Below are 10706 nucleotides of genomic sequence, written 5' to 3'. Positions count from 1 at the left end.
TTGTCACCAAAGCCCCATATACTACCCACCATTGCGACCTGTACGCTCTCGTTGGCTGGCCCTCGCTTCATACTCGTCGCCAAACCCACTGGCACCATGTCATCTACAAGACCCTGCTAGGTAAAGTCCCCGCCTTATCTCAGCTCGCTGGTCACCATAGCATCTCCCACCTGTAGCACACGCTCCAGCAGGTATATCTCTCTAGTTACCCCCAAAACCAATTCTTTCTTTGGCCGCCTCTCCTTCCAGTTCTCTGCTGCCAATGACTGGAACGAACTACAAAAATCTCTGAAAATGGAAACACTTATCTCCCTCACTAGCTTTAAGCACCAACTGTCAGAGCAGCTCACAGATTACTGCACCTGTACATAGCCCACCTATAATTTAGCCCAAACAACTACCTCTTTCCCTACTGTATTTATTTTATTTATTTATTTTGCTCCTTTGCACCCCATTATTTGTATTTCTACTTTGCACATTCTTCCACTGCAAATCTACCATTCCAGTGTTTTACTTGCTATATTGTATTTACTTTGCCACCATGGCCTTTTTTTGCCTTTACCTCCTTTATCTCACCTCATTTGCTCACATCGTATATCGACTTGTTTATACTGTATTATTGACTGTATGTTTGTTTTACTCCATGTGTAACTCTGTGTCGTTGTATGTGTCAAACTGCTTTGCTTTATCTTGGCCGGGTCACAATTGTAAATGAGAACTTGTTCTCAACTTGCCTACCTGGTTAAATAAAGGTGAAATAAAAAATAAAATAAAAATATGGGTTGCATGCAAAGCCAACAAACCTTTGACTTTGAGTTAACAAAAACAGTGAAATAGACTACATGACTTGGCTCCATTCCTATACCACCCTTCTGTAACAGATGCTACAGTGTAGTTCTATAGTATGTTGCTAGGTACCTGGAGGGGCAAGCAACAGGAGGGGGCGGAGACGGTTGCCATGGAGACATGAAAACCGCATGATCCCAATGTCACGAGAGGACCCTTTTCCGTGGGTACCTCTGGTTTAGGGCATCTTTAGGGTGCAGGACATCCTGGAAGGAAAATGTGAATAGATGCATGTCATTATTGTTGTATGATCGAATTATGACTGCCATGTTTCAGAGTGAATACTGTGGTGTTAAGTACCGCAGGAATAGTGACTGCCAGATCGACTGAGATGTCTGGTTTGGTGCAAGTTCCCAGTGGGTAGATGCCCATGTGGAACTTGCCTTTGTCTGCCTTTGGCACCAGGAGAAAGGAGACCTTTACTACTCCTGACAACCATGACAGGTCCCTCAGCTGGAGAAAAAAAAAGATGATTGACATTGAAACATTTATGGAGGTCACTGAGTTCAGACCAAATACAACAAGTTGCCATTAGTTCTAATCCCCTGGACACAGTGTCACTAACATACCTCCTCCACCTCATGAGTCTGTGGTACAGTGTGGAGCTGCTCAGTGACTTTCTGGACAAAAGAGTCGATTCAGATGCTTCCTGCGCTCACTCAAGACTCCTTCAGCAGTTCCTCCATCTGCAGTTCCTCCTTCAGCAGTTCCGCCATCTGTTGGCATTGGCAAAGAGATAAAATGGAGATTAAATAGCTACTGCCCCTAAAAAAACGTATTCTCATCTAGAAACAGAGTTTTGTGACATTTGGGAAGGTTGGGTTTGTTTGAATCCTGCCCACAGCTGGCAGCACACAAGTAATCATCAATTTGGAGTGCAGCAGCACTTGACCCAATCGCAATGCCCGTAGTAAAATTAAGGGTTGACTTTGGATATCCCTATGTGGCTAGTTAGGGACCATCAATAAATTACACAATATACATTGGGCAATATGTAAAATTTCCAATAGCTCCAAATTTCAATGGCTTAACCTCAAAACAACTATAAACTGTAAAAATTCAAATGCAAATATTGAAAGCATTTAATGAGCAAACTAAAATAATCTAATTTACATTGTTCAATTTATTGATGGTGCATAACTAGCCAGGAGATATGTTGTCTAAAGTCAAACAAACTTTGCCATGGTCACACTATTCGGCTGAAGCTAATTTGCTAAATAATTTGGCCAACTCTTCCCACCTGTGAACACACAATAGACACCCACATCAAACCACACTTATGTTTGAATTCAGGCATGTCAGCTAGAATTTCATAATGAACCAAATTTAAAACGAGGCCAAAGCAGGAAGTGCAGTAGCCCTTTAACACATGTATATGCATAGGAGGTAGCTGTCATTTTTTCAGTGACCTGAAATGTGCTGCTGTGCGTAAATACAGGCATGGACAACTTTTCCCTGACTCTCCATACATTCAACCCTTTGCGTTAACTGTGTGTGTGCTTGTGTCTATTGTTCTATTATATAATATTTATTCAACTGTTCGACCAAGACACTAACTTTACATTTGTAACAAAGTCATATTTGATATAGCACATTCATAATTTATACTGTGCATACCAACTTCATTTAATGACTTGTTATTTTTGATTGACATTGCACTGAAGTGTTGATGGAGCTAGAACGCAAGCATTTCACTGGACCTTTTATACCGTCAGTAAACTGTGTACATGACGGATAACATTTGATTTGATCATGCATGCCTGAACATATGTAGTAGAGTTAAAATGGTTATTCCATCAAACTTCAAATGATTAGAATAGTACACAACGCAGAACAGAACAACCAGGTTGAAGGTCAGTGGCCAAAGCCCGCAAACAGGAATATTCCAAGTTCAGACAGAAGGGAGTCAGATCGCTATGATCGCCAGGAACTTTTCTTTTGGTGTCTATTTTTAATTGTTGCGCTACTGGTGCTGCCTGTTGATGTTAGGTAGGCAGCTACAGTAGCTTGTGTCACCTACTAACACCCTGGTACTGCCCGTAGCTCCCGATCTCCTCAGTCCGAGAAAACACTGAGAGAGAAAGGTATATGTTGCAGATTACTCCTCTGTAGAAGTCCATAACGTGAAATAAATTAAACATCCCAAGGTTAATGCAGTAGATATTGTTATAAGGGAGTGTGAGACTATTGAAACATGTAACTTTCAGAGTTTTATTGTTGTTATTCATATAGTTTACAGAGTGTTAAAAGTGCTGCTGTTGCTAGCTAGCATGCCTTTCTGTGATTCAGATGGTTAGCTGAGCTGCCGACTGGTGCTGGCATTGCATTATGGGAGATGTAGTTTGGTCCCCCACAGTCTGAATGGAATAGAGGCGATTTCACGTTGTAACTTGTTTATGTTGCAGCCTTTTGTACATGAGTTGTTGTATTTTGGTACTGTCAACACTGAAAGCACCTAGCAATGTATTGGGGATGTGAGACAGGATGCTTCATGCTCCTGTGTAGAACATCTTGCCAGGTGGTGCATTGGAGACTGTGTTCCTGTCCTGTCTTTTCACAATACTATTGCAGGTATAGTCCTATTGTCTAAGATTTAAGATTATTCATTCTCTGTATTAAGGACTGGTTATTATTTTATAGTATACATTATGGCTTTATGTATGAGTGTGATTGTGTGAGTCCGAGAAAACACTGCGAGAGAAAGAACAACTTGTCAGATGGTGCATTGGAGACTGATGTGTTCCTGTCCTGTCTTTTCACAATACTATTGCAGATCAACATAAAAGCCTAAAAGACAGCCGTGGTGTCGCTCTTCATTTCTTGGTTCTCCTGTGGTACATAAGAAACCCGCGACAGATTGGTGCCGTGACCCGGATCAACAGATCAGCTGCAGCAGATCGCCGGGGGACCCCTACACAGAACTGGATCGACATCACACGTTTAGAACATTTGAGGGCAAGGTGAACTTTGGACACCTCAATTGTATGAGATTGTATGAGATTACAGAACAGGAGAGAGAAGACATATCAGGTGTTGGTGATAACAATGTGCATGTTACTCCGGCTGGTGTTACTGTGAGAGGTCCACAAGGTATTGCCACTGGGGTGGGGCGGGGAGCTCAGTTGGCCAGTATGGTGGAACATAGTTCTAGAGCCAGTCCTCTTAGATACCCAGCAATCGATACTAGAGTGCCAAGTGTTAGCAGTAGCCAACCAGAGCATGTTAGCAGTAGCCAACCAGGCAACGATAACAGTGAAGAGTCCCAGAAAGCCATAGAGGGTGAAAATGAAAACCGAACCCAATTGCAAGCCCTAGCAGAGTTAGTCAAACAACTGGGCAGTGAAATTAGTCTAGCAAGGGCTGGTGCAAGCACTCCCCCTCCCCAACCAATAGTAGAAATACTAATTCTGAAGTCAGACGTCAGAGAACCACCCCACTTCCGGGGTGATAGCACAGACCGGTGAACAGTGACTGAATGGCAAGAACTTATGCAAGCTTACTTGAAAAATAAGGGATGCAGTATATCAGAACAGGGGCAAGAGATACAGGATAGACCTTTGGGGCGGGCTAAAGACAGTCAGAATTGGGCTCTGTGGAAACCCTCTTGTTGACATAAGCAGAGTCCCTGAAGCCATATACAATATCTTGAGGCAGCACTTTGGAGAAGCAATCTCGTCAACGATTCCATTAGGATACTTCTATGAAACCTTACCAAGACAGTCAGAGAGCTGCTTGGATTATTGGGTTAGACTGAACAAAGCAATTGACCTTGCCAATGAGTGCTTGCAAAGAGCACTGCCCTGATCCAGCATTATATGCCGCTCTTAGGTGCAGGCCTATTGAAAATTGGACCTTTGGAGATTTGCAGGCAATGATTGACAGCCATCACAGAGACAAACAGTCAGCCAGACACAGGGCGCAATGTACTGCCAAGGTAGAAGTTGTGATGACGCCCGATGCTTGGTGTATGACTCAACAACAAGCAGTCGGTCATGATAATTCAGCTACACCCATTAACAGTGATCAGGCTCCATTGAACAAAGTGATTTCTCTTCAGGAAAAGCTCCTGTCAACCCAGGAACAGAATCAAAGTAGAACTTCAGCCAGAACGCCACAAACGAATACAGCTGCTGGTCCCTGAAGAATTTGTAAGGCCTCAGACCATTCAACTCAGTTGTACTGCTTTAAGGAGGGCTTATGCTTCAAGTGTCACAGGACAGGCCATAGAGGCTTTGAATGTCCAGCAAGAAAACAAGTTTGAGAGGCAACTGCCGAGGCTCCTCCTGGGCCCGCGGCCATAAAACACATAATGCAACAAAACGCCATAAAACACATAATGCAACAGGTTAAGAAAACATAGTGGTATTGGGACCTTCTCTCCAAACCTGCCAAAGGAGATTCACACGGACTTTTACTCAGCATGCCAGCCAACGTGAACCGCTGGCACGGTGACAAAATACCAGACAAAGTGGGAACCGTAATGCTCAAGCAGAGTGTGCCTCTCATGTCTCAATATGAACATTTGGTCTGGGGAAAACTGAAAGAAAAGGTGCCACTTTCAGTTGGTAGTACTGCAGTCATAGAGGTCACTACAGCACGATCTGCACCAAGAAATGTTCTAATTGGACTCACTGTATGTCCTTTGAGAGGTGAGCAACATGTTGGACCACCCTATTGTTCTCCGCCGTAACTCCAAGTTGGTTGATGTTCACCCATGCCTAGCCCTAGAAGACCTAGAGCTCTATTCCAGCCATGCTGAGAACCGCAGTAAGATCCAGTCTGCTCTTCAGAATGTCACCCAATCTGGGGAAGATTGTTCAGTTAGTGGAAAAACGACAAAGGAGTATCTACAAAAGTTGGAAGAGTTGGGCTTAACAGAAGTTGACATAGAGTCCTGTGAAGTGTCTGATATGTGGAAAGGAAAACTAGTGGACCTTATTGCTCAGTATGAAGGCATCTTCTCCAGGGACCGACTTGACTGTGGAGAAGCGAAGAACGCCGTCCACCGTATCTGACTCAAAGATGAAAAGCCTTTCAGGCTGCCGTACAGGTGGGTCTCTCCATCCGACTACCAGAAACTGAGGCAGACGTTGGAGGACATGGAGGAGCGGGGCATCAAAGGTTCTTCTGGACTGGTATGGAAGGGGAGATGAAGAAGTATGTCACCTACTGTAAGCGCTGTGTGGTTGGCAAAACAGTGGAGCCAGAGGCTAGGGCACCGTTGGAATCTATACAGACCAGCACAGCATTGGAACTGGTGTGCATAGACTTCTGGTCAGCAGAAGGAAGGGATGGAGAGAGCGTTGATGTACTCATCATCACAGATCATTTTACAAAGCTGGCACATGCGTTTCCTTGCCCGAACCAGACAGCAAAGGTGGTTGCCCAGAAGTTATGGAACCAGTTCTTCTGTGTCTATGGGTTTCCCCAGTGGATACACTCTGACAAAGGATCAAACTTTGAGAGTAACTTAATCACAGAACTGCTACAAGTGTCAGGAGTGAGAAAGTCCCATACCACTCCATATCATCCTATGGTCAACGGTCGATAGTTACTTATTGGGATATTGTTTGAAAATATATCGTATAGTTTTGACAATATCATTTAAGGTTAGTATTTTTACTTTACCGCTGAATATGGCTACAAGTCGAGTAAACAATACTTTCCTATCGATGTTTTGTCTCAAAATGTCATACACTGAAAGACACAGTCACCCGGCAAAGTAAGTTGACATTTAATCGCGCTTAACATTCCAGCTTGTAAGGAAAACTTGATTTGCATTGCTATGTTTCAGACTATATATCAAATATTGATATAAAAGTGATGTATTAGGCTAAGTATGTGCAGGTAGCTAGCTATGTACCTGTTGCCACTAGCTGCCATTGCCCACATGCCAAACACGAAAAAGTACACCAGGTAACGTACCTGCTCCTCAACTGTTGATTTCATTTTTTTTTCGTAATTGGTTGTTCAATCAATAAGAAATTGTTTTAATTTAGTGCATATGACAACTTTTGGTTTTTGTCGGCTCAATTATCACATGTAGACAGGGCCAGTCAAACGTCAGCGCATTACGACAGGCAACACAGCTTTAACATTGGCTCGTTTCTGTGTAACTCCTCCCATAAAGCACAACATGCGTTGCTTTGAGCAGTTTCGGGTTGATTCAGAGTTTTTAAAGCCAGAGGACTAATATCACGGGACTTCCGGGAACACTTGCAAAACAACTTGCGAAACAGACCAAACAGCCCAGGCTGGGATTGACAAATATACAATTCTTCATTAGTTGTTTAGTTTTCTCGAAATCTTTAAGCTCATCCTAGATTTGAGCCAATGTCTTAAGTAGTTGAACATGTTATTACTCCAACCTCGCGAAAGTGACAAACTAACACGTTTTCATTTGTGTCAAAAACACCTTTACATGGAGGGGGGCCTTTTGATTTGAAGGCGTGCACATTCGCATTTTTGCGGGATAGGACCGTTAGACCCCTCCCCAGTCCAGAGACATCATCAGACAACACCTGCCCCAGTCTTAGGACAACACCTCGCCCACGGACAATTATACATTGAAGGGAAAGTGTTATTTTATGTGTTTCTACGCAGGAGTTTAGCTAACCAACGTCGCCATGACATGGCCTACAAGTGGGATCGGGGATTTCTATTGGGAGAAGCAGTTTTAGCCAATCTTCATACTGTACTGTCTTTGCAGAGATATTAGCAAAGGAGGAGATAAGAATCCCAGGGGGAAATGAATGGAGAAACTATACAGCTCTGTCCAGCAGGCTATCGACCAATCAGGCAGTTTATTTTATTTATTGTTATTTAACCTTTATTAACTAGGCAAGTCAGTTAAGAACAAATTCTTATTTACAATGACGGCCTAGGAAAGGTGGGTTAAGTGCCTTGTTCAGGGACAGAACAACACATATTTACCTTGTCAGTTTCTAAGCTATCCTCACGCAAACCCTTTTAAAATTCAGGTTATAAATCGAGAAACATTTCTATTTTCCTCGAAAGTACATAATGCCAACATTTAAAAGCTATACTTTATTACAGTGTACAAATTAATTATCTAAGATTTTGGAAAATATTTGTTATGTTGAGCTTATTGTTGACATAATTCATGCACATGTTGGGTTTTTGTGGTAGCGTGTCTTGAGACACATACATAGCTAGCAAGCTAGATATACCAATAACCACCTTTTGTATCAAGAAATGAACAATCTCTTTGAAGCTGTCGTGATTGAACAGCACTCAGGCTTAGGCTAAGTGGACACAACACAATGCACCCACACAAACATAAAAGGTTGCTTGCTAATCTAGATGAGAATGCTTACTTTCAGTAAAGAGAGAGTCATTTGCAACTCCCTATTTGAATTGATAAAATTCAAAGATGTACCACAAAGAGGAGAGCATCCAGATTAAAAACTGTGTGTCTGTGGAGCATGACCTATTTCACAGTGGTACACGCCAATATGGTCAGTGATTTTTGGGATAGACTCAACTTATCCCATCGCCAGCTGCATTCCAACGAGGCCAACATTACTACCAGCTCCTCTCTCATCATGCAGGTAGATTATTATCACTGGCCAAGAGCTGGATCATGCTATGGGTGTACTTTATTCATTATTGGCCATGTTAAAATTGACATGAATGCATATGCAATCTTTTGTTGAAGGGGAAACTTGCTGTCGCTCCTTACAGACAGCCTGGGGTGTCCCCCTCTCTTGTGATATCCTGGTGCTCACCTCTCAGAAATGCATGCAGGTGTGTGTGCGCATGTGAGGCAGTGGCCTTATACAGTGCCGTCCACTGCTGTTTCTGCCCGTTGCTCAGGTCTTCACAGGTGTGTCTGTGTTCCAGATGTACGAGTCGGATGGATCCATAATTGTGTACTGGCAGGCATTGCACACCCCTGAGACGCCAACAGGTAACTTCCACCCCATATACAAATACTCCATCTCCTCCAACCCTCACCACTGCACACAAACCCAGCAGTATCTCTGTGGGACCAGTGAATGTGTGACACAAGGGAAGCCTAGAGCAGGAAACACCTGCCTGGTAGGATATGCATCCTCTCTGATTCCACTTAACTAATGATCCACAGAGACAGAAAGCCTATGAAGGACGGGTAACTCAGAATCAAACTACGGCTATTACCAATGTCCCACAGGTATGCCTTAACTATTCTAGAGGACATGGTACTCAATGTCCAGTAGTGCTGAGCGATATTTGGGGGGGAGGGGGAGTGATTTGTTGACAGATGTGGGTTCAATTGCTTGATATTCTATTTAGTTTTTTTTGTGAGCCCAATGTGCTGAACGAAATCAAATAAATCCCGAAAGAAATCAAGTCAAAAACTATGTGGGACGCTGGGCTTAAGGGAGTTACCTAGGTCAGAGCAGAAATGTCTTTCTGGTTCAGACAGAGATGGATACACTTTTACGCCTGCTATGTTAGGTTAGATACACAGACTGCATAGGCCGCATGAAAGAGAAATGTACAGTTTGGGGAGCACAGAGAACATTCAATGTTCCGTCTGGCTAGCTGCTACTGCCTGAGCTGAGATGAGATGATGGCCTTCTGAGTGGTGCGGTGGTCTAAAGCACTGCACCATAGTGCTGAGGCGCCACTACAGCCTGGGGTATCACAGCCGGCCGTGCCCGGGAGCCCCCATAGGGCAGCGCACAATTGGCCCAGCGCCATCCGGGTTAGGGGAGTGTTTAGCCGGGGGGCTTTCCTTGGCTCATCGCCCTCTAGCGACTCCTTGTGGCAGGCTGGAAATCTGCAAGCTGACTGTGTTCGTCAGTCCAGTGACACTGGTGCGGCTGGCTTCTGGGTTAAGCGAGCAGTGTGATAAGAATCACCGCGCTCGGCGTGTCATGTTTCGGAGGAACGCATGAAGACCTTTGCTTCTCCCGAGCCGATTGTGGAGTTGCAGCGATGAGACAAGATGGGAACTACAAATTTGATTTAAAAAAAAAAATAATTAAATAGATGAGATGACTGAATGAAATATTTCATAGTAATTTCCTATTTTTCTATTGATGTCTACCCAATGTGGATCTGATGGAGACAAAGGAATATTTTCTATATTTTTGCAATTGAATATTCATCATTTTTGGCTTTGGAATTTCCATTAAAAATCTCGAAAATAATTGTAATGTTATTTCATAATGCATTTTAATGTAAATAAAAATATATATATCTACATTTAAAACGATAATGATAATAATGATAATGATAATGATAATGATAATAGTGATAATATTTTAACAATCGAACCGTAACCAAACCAACCTCAAAAAGCATTCAATGTCCAGAGCTTCTTTCCCATGGACATGAACTTTGGTCCAGCGGTCAGATAGAAGAATATTGTCATAATCAAGTAGTTTCCTACATATACTGAACAAAGAAATGTCAAAGATTTTTCTGAGTTACAGTTCATATAAGGAAACATGTCTGGTGAGTAGGCAGGCCATTGAACACCTGGGACATTTTCAGTTTCCGGGAATTGTGCACAGATCCTTGTGACATGGGGCCGTGCATTATCATGCTGAAACGTGGTGATGGAGGTGAACGAATGGCACGGCAATGGGCCTCAGGATCTCGTCACGGTATCTCTCTGCATTCAAACTGCCATCAATAAAATACAATTGTGTTCATTGACCGTAGCTTATGCATGCCCATACGATAATCCCACTGCCACCATGGGGCACTCTTGACAACGTTGACATCAGCAAACCGCTCGCCCACTCGAGACTATACACGGGTCTGCGGTTGTGAGGCCGGTTGGACGTACTGCCAAATTCTCTAAAATGACGTTGAAGGCAGCTTATGGTAGAGAAATTAACATTATC

This window comes from Oncorhynchus clarkii, chromosome 30 (assembly GCF_045791955.1).
Source record: "Oncorhynchus clarkii lewisi isolate Uvic-CL-2024 chromosome 30, UVic_Ocla_1.0, whole genome shotgun sequence".
Lineage (NCBI taxonomy): Eukaryota > Metazoa > Chordata > Actinopteri > Salmoniformes > Salmonidae > Oncorhynchus > Oncorhynchus clarkii.
Note: the sequence above shows the minus strand (reverse complement) of the source record.